Genomic DNA, 22,957 nt, shown 5'->3' with positions numbered 1-22,957 from the left:
AAGAGTTATTTCAACCACTTAAGCCATAATCATATAGCCCCTTGGTCAATAGGTACATAGTCGATACGGGTTCATATGGAACTTGAGAGAGATACTATAAAAATTGGAAAACGAAGACCCGTTCCCTGATTGAAAATGAAATCTTAGCGAGAATAGAGATCATTTCCTGTCTACATGAACACAATGATGGTTAGCAAGGGGTATGCCCAAATTAGCCTGCAACGAGTTGTGGTGGCTATGGCCGAGAGGAACGGAAAATAGAGGAAAGCGGAAAGAAGAAAGAGGAGGAGAGAAAGGGGAAGGGGAAGAACTAAAGAAGAGAGATCGGGGGAGAGAGAGAGAGATGTGAAGGAATACGAGGTGAAGGGGATCATCGTTGTTATTTGTGTATCGTGAGGTCGGGGAAGATGAACAATGTTTTCTCATCCGAATAATTATTACAAGGGTAGTATGGAGATTAAAAAATATTGCAACGGCCTTTTTGGACCGAAGGGAGTCTTTGTCTGACGGTCATAGTATAGGGGGGTCCTTGTAATTTACCCTAAAAAGAATGATGTATTTTTTATCAAAAAAACGTTAAGGGAAATTGTTTAAAGGTAAAATTCCACTTTAGTACCTGAACTTTGGAGGTAGTGTCAAGTTATTAATCTAACTTTCAAACGTGTCATTTCAATACCCAAACTTTCAAAAAGTGTCATGTTGGTCCAAAACCGTTAATAGACTTGTTCGTGGGCCAGGCTTCGGGCCTGACTTACACTGTGTCGGGTTTGGGCTTTGGGATGGGTACCATTCAAAATTTGGCAAAAACCAAACACGAGCCCGGCCTATGAACAGGTCTAACCGTTAACGTCTCAAAAAGTGTCAAGTTGGTCCAAAACCATTAACACAGCTTAAATGTCATATAAAAGGACAAAAATGTCTTTTACCTATCATCTAATTTTCTTTTGATTGGTATCCAATCTCTAACTAGTAACCACCTCTGATGCCAAGGTAGTTAATGAGCTTCTAAAACCATATCTCTACAAATGCTCATTGAAGCTATAACATCTTACACACATAAAGCTCGAAACCAATGCATATGGAGCTTGACGATGTGATCAGAAAACTTAGGCCTTATATTCGCCATGGATCCTCCATCTAAAAAGTTGAGCATCTTCAACTGCATAGAAATCACTCAATGATACAAGATCTTGAACAAGTAGGTTCTGACACTTACTCTGACGTTTACAAGGTTCGCCTCTCCGACGGTCTCAGTGTCTCACCATCGCCTTGAAAGAGGTCCACAATGTGATGAAATCTTCATTGTCTTTATTAGCAAATACTCAAATCTTCATTGTCTTCAAAAGAAGACGATGTTCAATAACACTTGATTCAGACGTGATGAAATCTTTGGTTCGAAGTTATTGGAAAAAAATATATATATATACTGATAGCCAAAGCAATTCCAAGGATTTGTTTCAAAAAGATGAGAAAAATACAGATGTACGTAGAAGATGAAATTGCACATGCACACATCTTAGATAAAAAGGTTATGCCTGAAAACATGCTTTTGGTGGGAAAGTTGAATATAGAGAAATCTTGCCCTGAGTTAACCAATTTTGACAACAATGGAGATCAACAATCCCATAATCAGGTATATACTATCATTGGCCTTATTTACTTTTTATCTGCATCATTTACAGATGTGGCATACTTCTCAATCTGGGACTTGATCCTTTTTTTTTGGAGGGGTGGGGTGGGAGCTGGTGGGGAGGGAAAGAGGGATGTGTGTCTCCACTAGTTCAAATCTTTTGATAGGATCAAAATCAGGTCTGAGTTTGGATTTCCTGCAGCCATGCTCAGGCTGCAATGACATTCTTAAACTCATTTGACCTATCCTGGTTCTCCCTTCCATCCCGTTTTGGTTAGAAGTGGGCCTAGCATCTAAAGGTAGAAGAAAATGAATGTGTGTCTTCATTAGTTCAAAATCTCAAACATCTCAACCGGTTCAGTCTCAAGGTAGAGGACAATGAACAATGTCTTTTTTTGAAGGGTAGTTTTAACATTTTCAAAAATTTTAAGTTGCACATGTCATCACGTGATCAAATAATTGACGGTCGATTAACGGTAGGAACCAATTTGACACTTTTTGAAAGTTTGGGTATTGTAGTGACATTTGAAAGTTTGGGTACTAGCTTGACACTATCCCCAAAGTTCAAGGTGCTAAAGTGGAATTTTCCCTTGTTAAAACTCATCCTTACTTTCCACTATTTCTCTTAAAACACACTATATCATTTCAAAACATCCAAGGAACCCACGTCATTAACTTGACCTTCTAACAGGTATTAGTAGATTACCATTTCACACTTTATTATATGTGACTTCAATATTTCGAAATATCTGAATCCAGAAGGTGTATTAGAGGTTGTGTGACCAATTACAACCTTCTGCAATATCAGCTTTGCAATTACATTTCCCATGTGTAACAAAGCATCCTTTCATAATCAAGATTTACACGAGACAATATTTTTTTTAGGGAAAATTCCCGATAGGTATCCTATACTTCAGGTTGAGTGCCAATTTAGTACCTGAACTTTAAAATATGACAATCTAGTACCCAAACTTTCATTTTGCAATAATCTAGTACCCGGCGTTAACCAGCTGTCAAATGGCATGCAAAAGGACAAAAATACCCTTCAAGTATAAACTCCCAATCTTACTCTGTGTAAATGCTACCTCTCTCCACTGTCCTCACAACAACAAAATGCATTTTAATGATAGAATTTCCATGGGTTGTGGGTGAATGATGCCATGGGGAAGTAATGGGGGTAGGGTTGGCATGGTGGAATTGGTAGGGCTTGATCTCTTTTTGAACCAAGATACATGAAAAACCAGATGGAGCTTGTAGTCATTTGGTAGGACAAGTTTGTATGCCACCGGCTCAATTCTTTCTAAATTCTTTCTATTCTCTTCAAGCCGGCCATGTTCTTCATCTTGTAGTGGGCTCATACTAAATTCTCCTTGAGTTTCAGGCAGTATGCGGTCTCGTTCTATCAAAAGGTCGTCAACTATTTCTACCTTAGCAGTGCCTGGGACATAAGATAGAGGGGAGGGGGAGGCATACCATAAACGATCTAGAAGGGAGTAAACTTCGTTGCCGAATGATAGGTGGTATTATAAAACCACTGGGCCCAAGTGTGAGAGTGTGTGCTGGCAAAAGAGTTTGGATCGTTTGTTCCCTAGGGACAAAAATCCAATCCTATTCAAATATGTCATCTTTGCCTAACATATTTAAAACTAACGGAAAATTATTTTTAAAGATGGTATGAACTTCATTATTTATCAAATATGCTTAACCCACTCACCCTTCGTACCCACTTTCTCTTTTCATTCCCAAATACCACTGTGAGTTCGTCTTTTCTTCTCCCTTCCCTTTCCACCCACCGCCCTTTTGCCGCTACAGCCGCCGATAGTTCCATTCCTCGCCGATTCAAGTTTTTCTCTTGTGGTTCTCCTCTCTCTCCACCGATTGACACGCTATTGTACTCCGGCCACCGATTCAAGTTTTTCTCTCGCAGTTCTTCTCTCTCCCCACCGACACGCTGCTGTACTCTGGCCACACAGGAACCCTCCTCGCCGCTGCAACCCTCACCGGTGCTATATTCTGGCCAGTTCCGTAACCCTGCCTCTCCCTTGCAACTCTCATGGTTCTTATTTCGCTCCTGCAGCAATCTGAAGTGTAATATTATAAATATGGGATTTTAAATGGCGATTAGAAATTAGTAAACAACCACACCGATCGTTTTAATCAAACATTGCCAATGTTATTTAATTTTAGTACAATGATATGAACCTGACCAACAATAATTTAATGGATTTCAGGCTTGCAATCCAATTTGTTCCATCTTTGATGAAAATTTTGAATCCATAGAGCACAAATGGATCAAGAACAAGGATGACGAGCACAGATGATATAGCTGAATTTTACATTGATTTTGTCAAAAACATGCTTGTTCAATTCCCATATGTAACATTCATTGAAATGAAAAGGCAATATTATATACTGAGTGGAGCAAAAGAAAAGCCTCATATTATTTGTTTACTTTATTTAGGCCTAATCTCTTTTCCTTGGATAATAAGATCAGACATCAAGTGACCACCCTTCACCTACTTCCCCATCTTCTCCTATGTCGTTAAATAACTCATCCATCTCTATTTCCACCCATCCATCTTTTCCTCTAGGGTAATGTTCCACTTGTTGACCCATTAACATGGATGGCAACAATATGGGTGGTTGCAAGGTGAACCTACAGCTATGTACAATGTTGAAAATTACTCCAGTATACAATTAGTGAGGCAATTAGGGATCTAGATACAAAATATGGATATCTCCACCCTTAGTTTTGGCAAACCTTATAGACTCTGGTGAGGCAACCGTCTCCAACAGTTGGTAGCAACATCTCTGGCGGTCAGTGGCACTGGTGGAACTAGATGTGAGAGAGGAGGGAGAAAAAGAAGAGGGAGAAAGACGAGTTCGAGATAGAGGAAGGATTGAAAGGCTTGAGAGTTTGGGCGGGTTGTCAAAATTTCAAGTCCAGGCTGCCGTTAAAGGTTTAGACTGTTAATTTCAAATATAGAAAGATCTATGACGTGTTCAAAATGTATTGGACGGGATAGAATTTTTTTTGTCCCTAAGGGACAAACGATCCGAACTCAAGTGTGATAGGTGGCAAAACACATTAAATAAGTTTCTAAAATCACTCGGCCCAAGTGTGAGAGTGTGCCATTTTGAAAAAAGTTGAAGGGTAATTTTGACAATGCATCGGCTCTAAAACGCATGTGAGCGCGTTCAAATCCGGCCTGTGCATTATGATTTTCAGATTTAAAAACAAAATTCAAATCAGTTTTAAGAGGAGGCACCAAATGAGTTTGAAGTCTGAAAAGCAACGTTTTCAGACCTCAGACATCTGAAAAGTGCAATCAAATGCCACCTAAGTAACTAGATTGTAAATTATAAGGTATTTTTAGTAAAATACAAACTATAAAGTTGGTTTAATTAAATCTGTGAAACTATAGATGTAATCTAGTAAATGACCTTTTTGTTAATGGTTTTTTACTGTTTAGTCCACCCCACAAATCTTACCTCCACCGTACAGTTGAGGTAGGTGCCAATTCGGAATTGATGCCAATACACAAGCAGGCGTTGATGATGTTTAGGTGAAATTGTTTGAAATTTTGAATTGTTGTAGTTCTGCATTGAAATTCAAAGTTATAAGGTGAATTACAGTCTACTTATCTCTTTCTTAATACATACAGCTGTGGTGGTCCATCTTCTTTTATAACATTATATTCAGTTAAATTTAAACCAAAAATATCAAATCAAAGTGACGCAGTGGAAGTGTGGTGGGCCCATAACCCATAGGTCCCAGGATCGAAACCTGTCTAATGGCTTCCGGTGACAATTTATTTTCGAAAGTATGCATTGAGCACAATAAGCATTGCAAAAATCTGTAAGATAAATAAAGCACCAAATAAACTATTAAACTTAATGCATGCAGATAACCTTTTTTTTTTCATTTAATTTTGTCCTTGATTTTTTTTTTGAGGGGGGTGAGGAAAATTTACCCCGAGAGAACATTTTAAATGGAGAAAGTAATCAAATTCTGGTATTTAAGCATTTTTTTTTTATTTTGATTTGATGAATTCTCTAAGACTAAACACTCGTAAATTGCAGACCTACCTTACCTAAAACATCTATACCCAACCCTGTAGCCTGTAGGTTCCATGAATAATGAAACTAAAGCACCAAATAAACTGAAAGAATCTATCACTATCAGTTCCCTTCATTGTTTCGAAACAAGGCCAGCGCCCCATCTTCGCAATTCCCATGAACCTGGCAAAGCTTCCAACTTTGCATATTTTTATTAAATGAACTTTGTCCCACGTTGCTAATAATTATCTAGAAGTGTTCTTCAAAGCGTCCGGGCTATCATAGGGCACGACCTTACTTAAACAGGATCTGTTCTATAGGCTCATATCGTTCTCAGCCCATCTGATGGCCGTGGGATGGTCGCACGGTTGTCTGACAGTCTTTTCCCTTTTTCTTATAAATATATATTCTGCTGGGCTAAAATGCATTGATGACAGGCGGGATTAAACCGTGGAATCAAAGCCAAATTCCCACGTTTCTACTGAACTGAAAATTTTAGAGACTGGCGCAGCGGAAGCGTGGTGGGCTCATAACCCACAGGTCCCAGGATCCAAAACTGGCTCTGATAATAAGAAATCTACCTTAAAATGTTAGATTTTTGTGTACTTTTGTTCTTGTTTTTTGTAGGTCGTCCATTCGATCCTTAGAAAGGTTTATTTGCAACATTTTTTGAGATTTATTACAGGTTATTATTGTGTTAAGTACCCTATTCTATTCAATAATTTTTCTAACTAGTATTTGTGTACGTGCTTTGCACGTAACAAATTTTGTGACAATGATAGTATATAATATATTTCTTTTTTTTTTGCATTTTTTTTATATTTCTACATCTATAAAAATTATTTTTATTCATCACATTTATTATGGCTCATTAATATAAGGATATGTCCAAATTAAATTCTTGCAAAGGTAACGAGAATTAAAAAAAATTCTTTTTATTCTTATTTTTATCAGTTACCTTCGTCTGAATTTTATTTGAATTCTCATTACCTTAGCAGGAATTAACTTCTATATAACAAATCCAAATTCACCTTCTTCAACCTCTGAAAACCTTACAATGAATTGCTATAAAAAATATCACTTACTCTTTCAAATATCTTGCCGGGCTTTATGGTAACGGAAATGAAAAATTAACCCACCATATGGTGGGTGACGTAGCCGTTTTCGGCCACGTACCAATGTTGTGATGTAAAATTTTTTGGCAAAGTACCTCGTTATTCGACCCGGTGGTGGCGTACCTTAGTGACGAGCTACTTGGTGGCGAATTACTTGGTGGCGAACTGCTTTGGTGGCGAACTCCCTGGTGGCGAACTGCCTGGGGGCGAACTGCCTTGGTGGCGAACTGCCTGGTGGCGAACTCCCTGGTGGCGAACTGCCTGGGGGCGAACTGCCTTGGTGGCGAACTGCTTGGGGGCGAACTGCCTGGTGGCGAACTCCCTGGTGGCGAACTACCTGGGGGCGAACTGCCTTGGTGGCGAACTGCCTGGGGGCGAACTGCCTGGGGGCAAACTGCCTTGGTGGCGAACTGCGTGGGGGCGAACTGCCTTGGAGGCTAACTCCCTGGTGGCGAACTACCTTGGTGGCGAACTGCTTGGGGGCGAACTACCTGGTGGCGAACTCCCTACTAGGCGGTCGATGCCTTAGAGAATGTTGGAGCTCCCTGGTGCGGCGCAATCCGACTGCCCTCAGCATGAGGTGGTCTTCTTTCCTTTGTAGGCTGCGGGAGATGAGGGACCTGCGAGAACTTCATCTTTTCCTCCTCTTTGTAGGTGGCGGGAGATGAGAGACCTGTGAGAACTCCATCTTTTCCTCCTCTTTGTAGGTGGTGGGAGCTAAGGGACCTCCGAGAACTCCATCTTTTCCTCCTCCTTGTAGGTGGCAGGAGTTGAGGGACCTCCGAGAACTCCATCTCTTCCTCCTTGTAGGTGGGGGGAGCTGAGGGACTTCCGAGAACTGCATCTTATCCTCCTCTTCGTAGGCGGCGTGAGCTAAAGGACCTACGAGAACTGAATCAGAGGTCCCGGGGGTACTTTCCCGGTGGGGGCTTTCCAATGCTTAAGTTAGCACTCTTATTGTAGAGAGCTTTGAAGATAATATGAGAGAGCTAGAGAGCAGGGTTACTTCCCTTTCTTTTCCATCCCCTTCCCCTTTGGGGGGTGAGGTCTTTATATACCGGAGTCTTCGTGGGTTAGGTGGGTGAAAAGCCTCCAAACGGTAAGACTCGTCGCATCCGGTCAGAACCGGGGTACGGTGGTGAACTCCTCGAGGTCGTCAAACTGGCGCTTGTGTTAGGCGGCCAGGTCGGCGCCTGGGCCGGGTTGTCAAGAGGGGTGCCTGCGTCAGTCGGCGGGTCAGTGTTTAGGCCAGGTCGTCAGGTCGGCGCCTATGTCAGTCGGCGGGACAGTGCCTAGATCAGGTCGTCAAGCTGGCGCCTGTGTCAGTCGGCGGGTCAGTGTCTAGATCAGGTCGTCAAGCTGGCGCCTTGGCCGGATCATGCGCTAGGCTGGTCCAGGTCGGCCAGGTCGCGCAGGCCGTGCACAGTTCGCGCAGGCCGCACGCGCGCCGTGCAGTTCGTGCGCGCCGCGTAGGCGCGCGTCAGGCCGCGCGCAGGTCGCGCTAGGCCGGCCAAACAGGTGCCCGAGTGGGTCACCAACTTCGTAAGTTTGTTGGCTGGGTGTTTTCCTAGTTGTCACGAGGTGCTACGTGTCACAATTTTACTGGAGGGCCAAATCTGCCCTCATCAGTGGGAATAAAGAAGAGAAAGTCATCTATTGCCTTAATGGTCAAGAACTGAACCAATGAAAATTGGTTAAAAATATTTAAAAAAACAAGAAAATAGTTTAAAGAATAATATGTTCATCTATTTGCAATTTGGAAATCTCTTCATGGTGGTTAATGTGGCCCAACATTGGCCATTGAGAACATAAGATGTACTTTCGGTTTTTTTCTTTAATTTAAATAAATGAAAGGGTAAATTGCTAAAACCTCCCGTAAATTTTTTTATCATTATTGAATCCCCCCAAAAGTATGTTAAATGCAATCACCTCCCATGAACTTGTAGACAGTTGCAAGTAGGCACTTTGTTAGAATCTTCTAACAAAAAGCACAAAAATGTCCAAAATACCCATGTAGTTACTTTTGACTAAAATGTTTATTTTCCAATTTTTTTCCATATCGATCACTACCCCAATCCCTTCTAATTTTTTTTTTCAGAATTGATGTATTTTTCAAATTTTCCCTTCATCAATTGCTCAAAGGTAAAATTGCAACTTTAAACTCTCCTTTTTTGTTGGTCATAAAATTTATATTGTTTTTTATGTATAAACCAAACTCAATAATAATTACATGGGTATTTTAGACATTTTCATGCCTCTTGTTAGAGGATTTTATAAAGGGGGCCTACTTGCAACTCTATCAAAAAGTTTAAGGGAGGCGATTGCAATTAGCAAACTTCAAGGGAGGTTTGGGCAACGGTCAAAAACTTCAAGGGAGGTTTCAACAATTATCATGGTTTGTTTTCCAATTATTGAACAAAGTGAGGGATTTTTTGTGTATTTTCCCTAACAAGCATTAAATGGGAATGTTAATTAAATGACACTTTTGCCATTGACTTCTTTTACAATTATGAATAAAAAGAGTGGAGGTTTGTGTCTTTTTTGTAATAAGCATTACATGAGAAAGAAGTCATTTCATGATAAACATTAAATGAGAAAACAAAATTGCATATTTATCTTTGCTCCTTCTATTATTCAAACCATAGAATCAGGGCATTTTAGTCTAGTGAAAATTTCATTAGCCAACCACATTTATTCAAACGTTTATAGATAGTACAGGTATAGATGAGTAACCGGTGAATACGAGAAAAATTACCAGGCCCTATATAATATAATAGAGTTAAGGGTATCTACCATCATTTTACAAAAGTTCTTAAGACTCACTAAAAGCTAAAGAGATAAAAGAATTGTTTGAGTTATGGTTGAGTTGGCCCCCGGGTGCCATGTGTCATCTCCGCGGTCGTCTTATCTCTTCGGCCACGTTGGCACCGTGTAAGATGGATAAGTGCAACCAAGAAAGGAGAACTCCATATGGGTAAGGAGGATAGTTCCGCTGGTGATTAGGAGTTATCCCGAAAACCTCGACGGACAACCTCATCCTGACAATCCCGGAAGCCTCATCCGAACAGGACACGAATCCTCGGATATAAGTAGGTTACCCCTACTCGAACCAACACATTTTTCTCAACTGCTTGGCCCAACCACCCACTGTTGTTGATTGACTTGAGAGTCACAGTGCCTACCCAGGGAACAACTCCTCGGGCCTCCGACTACTTTCTTGTTTCAGATCTTGGTGCGCAGCTTCATACTTCCACCTCGGCTTCGCCAATTGGCAGGATTATTTAACTGCGATCTTGTTTGGAGACACCTTGGATCAGACAACATCAAATTGGTGCCGTCTGTGAGAATCGCACAAAAAGCCATTCCAAAATCTATCTCTCCGTGCAATCAAGAACCATGCCAAGAAATGCATCCGACCACTCTACAGGCTGATCCCCATCTCGGGGATCTTGCTCTCACCGCAACCCTCCACACCATGAGCCTCAACAACAGACCACGGTCGACCCCTCCCAGTTCTAGGTGATGCAGCAGAAGGTTGACCAGATCATCGTGATGTGATGTGTGGCTCATTGTGACACTAGCAAGTGCACTAGCCGCTCAAGTAATAGAGTAGTGAGTAGAGTATCGTTCCCACAATGACATATGTAGCAACTACTAGTAATAAATTAGTCTACTGTTATCTGATCTACCGAAATGTAAAACTAATGAAAAACTGAAATTAAAACTACAAAGTTATTTCTAACACATTGGACCAAACACATTGTATGCAAGTGAGGAGACAAGCTAAAGATGCATAGAGAAATAAATTCAGCAGCTAGTTTTCTAGGCAATTCAAGTAGAATAGGATTCATCCTTGGTTTGGTGAAATCCCAAAGCAATGAACAACCTCTCTCGAGCACATGTTCAATCTATGCATGAGTGACAGTTCTTCTATTTCTAGCAAGAATCTAATCCCCATGCATGCATTCAGATCTAGCAATTCTAGGGCCTCATTTCAGCTGGATGATCATCAACTCAGCTGAATGAACACCAATCGAATCGTGCAAGTTATCTCTAACCTTGCACTCAATTCGGCTCTTGATTGGCAGATCTGAATTCTTAGAGTCTTTCTCAAGCACTCTATGAATTCCAAGAAAGAGGAACAATTCGGCCAGACTGAATTAAAGCTACCTGAATTCTTTCTCAAGTAATTCAGGTATTACAAGTTCATGATCTGAAATCACAGATATGATTTTATAGAATGCCAGTTCGGATCTCACTATTTTATGATCTAAATTTACAAATCTGAGATTGGAAAATAGCAATTCAGACATTGTAAATTCATGATCTGAAATTCCAAACAAGAAACTTCAAGATTGAATCTACTTTACTCAAATGAACTTAGAAAATAAATTACAGAATTGAATTTACATAAAACATACTTTGATTACAACAAGAAAGGAAAATTTAATGGAAAAATTACATAAATCTTAGCTGAATTCAATTACCAAATTGTGCAGAAATCAAGTGAGGATGAAACCTTGATCTCCAATTGCTTTCTCCCCCTTCAAATTCAGCTTCTTCTTCTCTTGAAGCTACTTGTTCCTCCTCTCTTCTCCTCTCTTGCGCCTATCTCTCTCTCTTCTTCTCTCTTAAACAAGAGCTCAAGGAGAGTTTGAAATCAGATGCTGGACCATTTTTCCCCCTCTAGAGGCCTCCTTATATAGGCTTTCAAGGAAGATCTTGCCTCTTCTTGAAGTCTCTAGAATTGGGTGTATTACACCCCTCATGAACCTTCTAGAGTGCTCCCTCCTTCTCTTCAAGAAACTTCTAGGAGTTGCCGCCCCTAGCTCCCTTTGGGTTGCTATTTGGGCTGGAACTTAGTTTGCTTTTGAGCACATATAGGCTGCACTTTAGGCTGTTTTTTGGGGTGAAAATGGGCTAGACCAAAATTTCCTTCTTGCTAGGCTTCTTTCCTTGAGTTTTTCAAAGAGTTAGCTTGCACTACTTGGGCCAAATGAAACTCCCTTGCTCTAAAGGCTGGGCTGGGCTGAACTAGATAAATTTTGGTTTTTCTTTTCTTGCTTTTGCCTTCTTTTTCTTGAGTTGGCCGCCCCTGAAATCTTTATTGCAATTAAGCTAAAAATATGGAAAATTTTAATTAAACCGACATAAAATTTCATGCAGAGACCTCATAAAATATAGATAAATTGTAGGTTCATCATGATGATGCAAACACTGGGGCAAACAACGCAACCTCCTCAAACCGTCCCCCTTCCTGTCTAGACACTTAACACGACCGATCCTTGCCCCAAGGACCCCAAAAAGCGCCACTCGGACAAGCATAACGCGTGGTCTGACCAAGAAAGGCAGCAGTTATCAAGAAGATCAGATTCTCCAACCCGATCTCATGTACATGATGACCGCAGCAAGACACACTGCTCTGCCCGAGTTCCGAAGAAAGAAAGGCTCGTTCAACATCCGCAACAGCGGCCAGTCTCCACTACCAAATCTAGCTTGATCAAAGACCGCCCCATGATGCCAAAGAAAGAAAAGGACCATGCATGTGGCCCCAGACAATAGGGATGCGGAGATCAGGGTGCCCAGGCAGTGCCTGACCAAATTGGAATGCAACCAAACTGACAGAGGTGCGACTCCTCCTACAGTCCGACCCACGAAACTTAACAACCAGCTTGCCAAGGAGCTAGTCTTCACCCAAGACATCGTGGACGAGCTCTCCCAGCCAGCTGGCGACCTCTGCACTTTGAGAAATACGACGGAGCCATAGACCCCAACGACCACATCAAAGGTTTCAAGGCCCTGATGATGTTACACGATTCGTCTGAAGGATTGATGTGTAAAGCCTTCGTCGCTACCCTCAAGGGAGTTTCCCAGATGTGGTACTCACCCCTTCCCCCTGCGCTCTATCTTCTCTTGGGAATAGTTGGAGAGCCAATTCCTAGTGCAGTTCACGGCCAGCCAGTGACATTGGAAGACTTTGGCCATCCTCATGCAAGTGCAATAGAAGAAGGGAGAGACCCTCAAAGAATACTTGGCAAGGTTTAACGCTGAGGCCCTACAAGTTTGCACCCTGAACCAATCTGTGGTAGTTACAGCTGTCATTTAGGGTTTGCACCCCTCCGCTTTCAGCTTCTCACTATCAAAGAACCCTCCTCAGACCATAGCTAGGGGCGCTCACGGTTCGGTTAACCGAACCATGGGGTGATTTTCTGGACTGAACCGATTTGTTCAGTTTTTACATTTAACTGAACCAAAACCGAACCAATGCAACTGGTTAATCGTGGTTTGGTTTTTGATGCAGATCTGCGACCACAGCTACGTCAGGTGGCCCGAGAAGATGAAGTCTCAAAACAACAAGAAAAGTAAAGATAAGTATTGCGACTTCCATTGGGACCACGGCCACGAGACAGACAATTGTTGCGATCTGCGCCAACACCTTGAGGAACTGATCATGCGCGGATACTTGGGAGGATTCATCGACATCAAGGAAGAAAAGCCGAAGGAAGAACCACACCAAACAGATAGACCTCTCGCCCGGGCTCCCTCGGTCGGGGTCATTGCAGTGATCTCAAGAGGGATGGTCTCCAGGGGAAGCAGCTTGGGTTGCAAGGCATACATGCGACTGCTTGAGATCGATGACAGGGAGTAGAAAAGAAGACGGCAGGATGATCCAATCACCTACACAAAAGATGACCTCAGAGGGGTCCTGACCCCGCACGATGGCACCCTTGTGATAGCTGCCAAGGTGGCTAGCTTCAAAGTTCAACGCATCCTAGTGGATATGGGAAGCTCGGCCAACATCCTCTTCAAGGAAGCCTTCGAACAACTCGGCATCAGCAAGGAACGTCTCACCCCGGTCAACACTCCCTTTGTAAGCTTCTCCAGAGAGTCTCTCATGCTCCAAGGGAAGATCACCTTGCCTCTTCTAATCGGAGATGGTGACATCACCACCATGGCAATGGTCAAATTCGTCATCGTCTAGGTTCTCTCACCCTATAGTGCCATCCTCGGTCGACCAACCCTGAATGCTCTATGGGCCTCGGCTTCCACTTACCGCTTGGCAATTAAAATCTCTACCCCATATGGAGTAGGTGTGGCACATGGAGACCAGAGAACCGCACGTCAATGTTTCTTGACAGCCTAGGGGAAGGCCCCATGTTGCGGAGACACTGATAACGAAGAACATAGACCTACGAGGCAAGCTGAAGGCACAACATGACCAGTCCATCGAAGACCTCATACAGGTGCCACTCTCCAATGAAAACCCCGAGAAGATGGTCCAAGTCAAATATCTCCTAGAAGATTGTCTTCAGGAAGACCTCATACGATTGCTAAAGAACAACATCGATGTGTTCACTTGGTCGGTAGCAGACATGTCAGGGATCGACCCCAAGGTCATCACTCATCACTTGAACGCTGACTCGTGCTACCGACCCATCAAGCAGAAGAAGAGGAGCTTCACCTCAGAACAGTTGTAGGTGATCAATGAAGAAGTCTGGAAGCTACTCTACACCGGCTTCATCCGAGAAGTCAAGTATCTGGATTGGCTGGCGAACATAGTGATGGTGAAGAAGGCCAATGAAAAGTGGAGGATTTGCATCAATTTCACTGACCTGAACAAAGTCAGTCGCAAAGACAGCTTCCCCCTGTTGAGGATCGACCAGCTCATTGATGCAATGGTAGGGCACGAACTCCTGAGCTTCATGGATGAACTCTCAAGCTACAACCAAATCTAGATGCATCCGGACGACTAGGAGAAGACAACCTTCATTACTAACTGAGGACTTTATTGCTACAAAGTAGGGGTGTTCACGGGTTGGGTTGGGTCGGTTTATTGGGGTTTTCCCAACCGACCCGACCTGGTCGGGTTGCCTGAGGTGAAAACCGAAACTGACCCACTGATAGGCCAAACTGACCTGGTCAGTTTGAATCGGGTTGGGTCGGTTTGAGTCGGTTTCGGTTTTGCTCCTGTACAAAAGGACACCTAATTGAATTCTAATTGTAATTGCCTAATGGGTTGCCTATTTGGTGTAAAAGATTATAGAAAGTTAGAAACTAGGATATATTGCCTATTTTAATTGTAATTGCCTAATGGGCCTTCTAGTTCTAGTAGAAGACTAGTTATAGTTAAGTAGGAAACTACTCAAACTAGGAACTACCGAACTAGTAGAAGACTAGTTCGGTTCGGGTCGGGTTGGTTTCGGTTTTCACACAAGAAAACCGAAACCGACCCGATATATCGGTTTATATATTTGCCCAACCCGAAACCAACCGGTACTGATGAAAACCCGACCGACTCGAGTTGGATCAGTCCGGGTTGGTCGGTTTGGTCGGGTTGGGCATTCTTATGAACAGCCCTACTACAAAGTAATGCCCTTTTGTTTCAAGAATGCCGACGCTACTTATCAGCGGTTGGTGAACCTTGTTTTTAAAGATCATCTCAGCCGCAATGTGGAGTCGTACATGGACAACATGCTGGTAAAGCGCAAGAAGGCCGAGAGGCACCTAGACGACCTTAGAGAAGTCTTTGGCACCCTCAAGAAGTATCGAATGAAGTTGAACCCAACGAAATATATAGTCACCTTGGGCCTACAAAGAAGTACAACACCTAACCGGACGAGTAGCTGCCCTCAGTAGGTTCACGTCAAAATCCGCAAACCAATGCCTGCCCTTCTTTAAGGCCTTGTAAAAGGTGAAATATTTCTAGTGGACCAAACAATGCAAACGGTCCTTCCAAGAACTTAAAGATGTACCTGAGTTCGCCGCCCGAAGACGTGCTACTGCTCTACCTCTTAGCTAGAGACGAAGTGATCAGCTTAGTCCTGGTAAATGAGGAAAACCAAACACAAAGGTTGATCTACTACACCAACAAGGTCCTCAGCAGCACGGAAACTCGATACTCGAATTTGGAGAAGGTCGCCCTGGCCTTAATCACCTCAACAAGAAAACACATGCCTTACTTCCAAGCCCAAAATGTCTAGGTGCTTACCAACTAGCGTCTCAAACAAGTTCTACAGAGGCTGGAAGCATTTGGTCCCCTAGTGAAATGGAGCGTGGAACTGAGCAAGTTCGTCATTGATTACGCGCCTCGACTTGCCATCAAAGCTCAGGCCTTGGCCGACTTCCTGGCCGAATGCACCTTCATGGAACAAGACCCAGTTGCACCACCGCCGGTGTTGACTCTTCACGTGGACGGTTCATCCAACCAGCAAGGTAGCAGAGCCGGGTTCATCGTCCTCGGCTTAGAAAACATCGTATTAGAGCACGCCCTCAGACTCGAATTCAAGGCATTCAACAATAAAGTTGAGTACAAAGCTTTGATCGCTAAACTTCAGCTCTCCCTAGACCTCGTGCCCGGTGACTCGAAGCCTTCAGTGATTCCGAGCTAGTGGTCAACCAGATCCTCGACCAATTCGAGGCAAGGATACCAACCATGGCGAGCTACCTGTTAAGGGTGCAAGAACTCATCTAACGGCTCAAACATTTCACCGTCTAGTAGATACCTCAAGCCAAGAATGTATGTGTTGATGCACTTTCAAAGCTCGCTAGCTCACCACAGGCAGAGCTCGACCCAACAGTTCGGATGGATACACTAGCTTAGCCCAGCATCTCGGCAATGGCCTTCCTCATCCTCCTTATTCAACAAGGCCCATCCTAGATGGACCACATAGCACAATACATTCGGGACGACACACTACCAGAAGACTGAGCCGAAGCCAAGAGTTTTGTACATAGGTCGGCCCGATACTGCCTCATCTAGGAACAACTCTACTGCCAATTACACACTCTCCCCTACCAAAGGTGTATCCCCCCTTCCAAGGCCGACTATGTCCTTAGGGAGATACACGGAGGTATTTGCGGAGATCACCTCGGTGCTCGAACCTTGGCGCATAAGGCACTTCGACAAGGTTACTTATGGTCGACCATGAAGCAGGATGTAACCCAACTCGTTAGGAAGTGCGACCGCTATCAGAGGCACTCCAACCTTCATCACCACCTAGTAGTTCCTCTAAAGACGATCATAAGTCTATGGCCCTTCGCCCAATAGGGAATGGACATCCTTGGACCGTTCCCTACCGTGGTTGGGCAAAATAAGTTCCTCCTCGTCATAGTAGACTATTTCACCGTCGAAGCCCTGGTACGCATCACCACACAGAATGCCCATAATTTCTTTTGGCAGAGCATCATGTGCCAATTCGGTATTCCTCGGGTCCTCATCACCGAACCACAGTCATTCATCGACCTCAGAGCAATAGACAGACCGGAGTGACCAACCAAATTCTACTGCACGGCCTGAAGATCAAACTTGATAAGGCCAAGGGAAGGTGGGTCAAAGAACTACCGAGCATCCTCTAGGCATATAGGACCACACCACGAACATCTACTAGAGAAACGCCGTTCAACCTAGCATACGGGGCCGAAGCCATGATTCCTGTAGAGATAGGCTTTCCAACTCTCTAGACCAAGCTCTACAATGATGAGTAGAATAGAGAGGACCTTCGTGCAAAGCTCGACTTGGTGGAAGAAGCACGTGGCCGAGCATAACTCAAGATGGTAGTGCAGAAGAACCAGATGTGTAAGTACTACGACTCCAAAGTCCGAAGAAGAGAGTTCAAGACAGGTGACCTCATCTTTCACAAAGTCATAATACCCATGCTAGGAGAAGGGAAGGTCGAACCAAATTGGGAAGGATCGTACAAAGTTACCTAAGTCCTTGGACTTGGTACCTATAGGCTGGAAGACCTCGACCGAAAAACTCATACCGAGGAGTTGGAATACCGGATACTTGAGGATGTACTATCAATAGATCACATCTATAAATGCCTCATTTTTACATTCAACTATTCAGTTCACACCGCACAACACACACTGCACAGTGTGCGCTGCACAAGCACACATTGCCCAACCGAACTCTAACGGCTGAGGCACAGGTGCACTGCTTTCACTCATCACTACACACACGATCACACTTCGACAACACATTGTCGACCAAGTTTACCAGCTGACTTGGCCAACCCACAACGGCCAGAGCCCGAAGCGGGAACGTAGCCATCGCCTCCTAAGGCTAGAGGATGGCCATCAAACTCCCCACACACGACTGACAATTTGTTAGAGCAGAGCCAATCGAGGAACATGGATTGCCTGAAAAGAGTGTGAAGCTCCCCAAGGCTAGGTGCCACTAAGCAATCCCCAAGTGACGAGAGCCCGAAAGCACCTTGGCCAACACAAAGTCGAAGACTAGGACATCAAGATCTCGGCTACCCCAGACTTCAGCCAAAATAAGACCAAAGCATATAAAATAACTTATCAAATTCAAAATAATATTGAAATTATATAAAAAATTAATAAAAATAATTAATAACTAATAAAAATATTAAAATGATTAAAATTTAATAAAAATAAATAAATAATTATTTAATTATTAATAATATTGAAATAACATGAACAGAAATAATAAAAAAAATAATAAGTGATAATAATTACTAAAAATAATTAATAATTATAAATAACACAATAAAAATTAATAAGAATAATTAATTACTAATAAAAAATATTAAAATGATTAAAATTTAATAAAAACTAAAATAATCAATAAAAATAATAACTAATTATTTAATGATGAATAATATTTAAAGAATACGAATAAAAATAATAAAATAAATAATAATTGATAGTAATTAATAATAATAAATAACACAATAAAAAGTAATAAAAATAATTAATCACTAAATAAAAATTAATGTTTAATAAAAATATTAAGATAATTAATTAATTAATAATAATATTATTATTATTATTGTTATTATTATTGTTATTACTCAACTGTTGCCGCTCTTGCAACGACGGTGGCGGAAGAGAGGAGAGGGGAGAGAGAGAGAGAGAGAACCGCCACTGTTGAGAGTTGTTGTAGTGGTGGTATGAAGATAAGAGAGAGAGAGTGGTCGAATGGATTCACAAGAGAGCGAAAACACGAGCGACGTTCTTTCTTCCCATCCCTAAGAGCGAAAACACGAGTGGCATTCTTCCTTCCCATCCCTAAGAGCGAAAACACGAATGACTTAGGTTTTTTGGATTGGGGTTACATAGGGGTAAAGTGTGTCATTTCAAAAAAAAGTTGAAGAGTAATTTCATTCATGCGTTGATTCGAAAACACGTCTAAGCACGTTAAGAGTCAACTCGTGCACTATGGTTTTCTTCATATTTGAAAAGAAAATTCAGATCAGTTTTAAGATGAGACATCAAATGTGTCTAAGGTCTGACTAAAAGGTGCAATCAAATGCCACCTAAGTAACTAGATTGCGAACTATAAGGGTGCTTTAGTAAAATATAAACTATAAAATTGGTTTAATTAAATCTATGAAACTATAGGGGTGATCTAATAAATGGCCTTTTTCCTTCCTTAATGGTTTTTATGTTCAGTACACCTCACAAATCTTAGCTCCACCGTATAGTTGGGGTAGGTGTATTGATGTCAATACTCAGACGCGCATTGGTGTTTAGGTGGTGTTTGAAATTTTGAATTATTGTAGGTCTTCATTGAAATTCAGAATTTTGACGTGAAGTGCAGTCTACTTATCCCTTAATTAATACAGCTATGGTGGTCGTATATCACTATTTTGAATTGAATTGGAACAAATAAAATACTCGTCTGTGTATTGAATTAAATTGGAACAAATTTTGAATCAGCGGTGATAACCGTTAAACATGGACGGAAAAGGTAAAATGCTCGTTATACTCCTATGCGAAATTACATAATTACATCTGGGAGGGGGTGGAGGAAGAAGAAGAAAATAGGGAGAACGAAGAGGAGAGAGAGAGAGAGAGGCGTTGCTGGAGAGGTCCACTGCTGCTGCAAGTGATAAAACAGTGGCCAGAGGGAGAGAGAGATATAATGAATGGTGAGAGAGAGAGAATGAAAGGGATGGGGAGAGAGAGAGAGTTGCAAAGAAGTTCGGACTTTGAACGTGAACACTTGGTTGAAAAATCAGTTTTGAAAAACATGAGAAAATCCAATGGGTTTGATTAGTCAGTTACATGAGAAATTGCACCTACACACTTGGTTGAATAATCAGTTTTTCTCTTACAAAAAAAAAACCTAGTTTTGAACTTGTCCCACATTGGATAATTACAAGGTTTGTTTTCAGTATTTCAATAGGAGCTGATTTACACTCCTTAGAATTAGTAGAGGAAGTATGGGAATTCGATACTGCGCAACGCGCGCACGCATGTGTGCGCGTGTGTGTGGCGCAATGAGGCGCTTTAGAGGCGCACTTTGCTCGCGCTTTAGAGGCGCACTGGTGCAATGGGCGGCTATGGTTTTGGTGCATTGATGATCGTTGATCGCCGTTGATGAGATCAACGGTCACGATTCGATCGGCTGTGATCAAGAGGCACAATTCAAAGTTAACAGTCACCAACTGTTAACAACTTTTTAAACAGTCACAATGGTTGAAATTGTGACTGTTCAAGGTGCCTTCTCTAAACCAGCACCTACATTTTCCTCATACCTCTTCACAAATTATTTAAGGAGCATGAATCAGACTCCAAAACACACAATTTCGAAATTCACTATATCTCTCTCTCTCTCTCAGTCCGGTCTGCTACAGTCTCACAGAATGTTTCTTTGGAGACTCTTCAACTTTACTGGTTGCAGATTCTCGCCCAAGGCTCTGTTGTATCCTGGGAATGAATTTGCCTGTAACCCAACAGCAAATTCAATAAAACTGAGTGGGGGCAAATAACGTTCTAAAGACAGTGTCTTCAGACGTGCCTCAGAGCTTCTCCTCCAAAGTTACAGTGACCCCATCTTCCCCAACAATTCAAACTTTGAACGTGAATGAACTTTGAACGACTGAACGAAGTCTCAGAGAGAGAGAGAGAGAGAGAGTTTACATACAGAGGTCCGATTCCAAGAGGAATCTTTGAGTTGTAGAATCTAAACAATTTGTTGCTATTGTCGAACAATACAGAGGTCCTATTCCACCAGAAATCGGGAAGTTGTGCAATTTGAGTTTCTTAGATCTCAGTTCGAATAGTTTGCGGGGTCATACCATCGGAGATATCTGGTTGCCAGAACCTAAGTCAAGGAGTTGATAGAAGGAGAGTTGAATCCAAATCTGGAATGGGCTTTCTAGCAAGATCCCAGAGAAGCTCTTGTTAGGTTTTAATCTCTGTTAAGTGGGCTTACATATTCAGTGAAACAATTGCATTGATGGTCTATTTTGTAAGTGGGCTAAATCAAGTGATTCATTTATGCAAAGCCCATAGACTTCAACAAGAAGGTATGGGGCTTAATGAGTGGATACCACATTTTGGTTCATATAGGCTTAACGGGATTGGGATCCTATTAGGTCAAAATATAAAGGCTCCTAGGTTATGGTTCCCAATATGTTAAATCATCCAGCCGCCCTCCTTGCTCTACCCCATTAGAGTCAAAGAGTTGAGAAAACCTAAGGAAGAATGAACGATTTAACTAAGGAAAACCACACCTGTCGACCAAGCATTCGTTCATCACTCATTCCGCAAGGGTTCGACTGCTGCGATGGATACAGGTATTTACATTCAAACCTCCTTGATAACTGCAGTATGATATATTTGGGGTGCAACGTGGCTTCTTGTTCTTCGTATATTGTTTGATATTGGTATGTTTCTACAAGAGTATGATTCTACAAGTTTAGGATTTGTATGTTTTTCTTTTACAGCTCTCCTTATCAGATAAGCTCGGAATCTACCGTGCTTTGGTTCCAGTGGAGGGTCATTCGGAGAACATTTCCGGAGAGCAGAGCTGAAAGAATCAGCATGTAGCTATCGGATGCTCACCCAAATGGATGTCTTCAGTTTTTTGAGGATGCACAGCTCTAAGATGGGGAATATCTTATCACGCAGTGTTGGGGAATTGAAGGTCATTGCTGAAATGTTTTTGCTGTAACTAACCGGGCAAAAGTCATAGAAGATATTAAATGCATGAGGACTGCCTCCCTTAATGCTGTTCCAATTGTTGAAGCTTCAGATGCTACTGAAGAATATCACACCCAGCTTATCGATGCATGTCTTCTCAAGCTGCTTCTTATATTAAGTTCTGCTTCACGTTGTTCTACTTCTCCAGCACTTACTTGCCATTTGCCTGTATAACTGTATTGCAGGGAAAAGGTAGGAAACTCATAGGAACGTTCTCTGCAAGCGTCCTGAGGGGATGCCCAATTGCTTTATTGCAGTCATGGCTGTCTATTGGTGTTATAGAGTTCATAGAGCATAAATCAATAGGCCCCAGTAATCTTGCGGGTGATTTAGGCCATTCAGCAAGAGAACTGGTAACTTGCTACGCCAATTCAAGCCTTTCTGAAGTCATTAACAAGGTGGTTGGTGCACATTTGCACCGAGTGTGGGTTGTAGACCAACAGGGTTTGCTTACAGGAGTTGTATCACTGACAGATATGATTCGAGTGATAAGGGAGTCACTGTTGTCCGAATTTGGAGCGACATGAGTGTCTGTACATGTATATACCGACTCTTGAGTAGGTTGTGAGTTGTCTGGAATTTCATGTTTCTCAGGCAAGTCAAGAAGTAAGGAATGCAGCGCAGTGAAAATTTTCAGAGTTATATAATGGGACAATGTTCAGTTGTAGTATTTTGAAGTTAAAAACAAACTTTTCATCTTCCACCTACTGCACATTCTGACATGTATGGATTCCAGTTTAAACCTTCAGCTGCTACAAATAGAAAGTTGGTCTAATTGTCTAGCATAAGCTAGACCCAAATTCTAATTGGACAGTCTTGATTCCCACATGCATGGGATTTGATATTGATTTCTTATCTGGGTTCTCATGCATGGGATTTGGGCTTGATTTCTTATCTGCGTTCTCTTGATTTCAACTTCTGGACCACCCTTTGCTTGCTTGTAGTCTCAAGACAAACTACAACTGCAGAACACAAAAATAAAGAAAGAACTATAGAAAGGGAATTTGGACTTTGACATTTTCACGATTTAAAAGAAAAAAGTTGGCTGAGTGATTCCAATCAGGACAAAGACCGGAGAGCAAAGGAGAAAAAAACTCACGGACCTCCGTTGGACTTCCGCCGAACCTCTGCCATTCGGTATTTGCAGCGACCGCCGTAGGTGGCGATGACAATGGCAGCGTCGAGCCATTGATGG

At 42.3% G+C, this 22,957-nt stretch overlaps 1 pseudogene; it reads left to right on the top strand.

The window, feature by feature from the left end:
- Positions 1-1,480: 1,480 nt before the first annotated feature.
- Positions 1,481-22,289, top strand: LOC148867686 (SNF1-related protein kinase regulatory subunit gamma-like PV42b; annotated as a pseudogene).
- The last annotated feature ends 668 nt before the right edge of the window (positions 22,290-22,957 follow it).

This window comes from Nelumbo lutea, chromosome 3, assembly GCF_056320005.1.
Source record: "Nelumbo lutea isolate HS-2025 chromosome 3, American lotus-T2T, whole genome shotgun sequence".
NCBI classification, from domain to species: Eukaryota; Viridiplantae; Streptophyta; class Magnoliopsida; order Proteales; family Nelumbonaceae; genus Nelumbo; species Nelumbo lutea.
The sequence above is the reverse complement of the archived record's forward strand: the minus strand, read 5'-3'. Positions and strand labels throughout refer to the sequence as shown.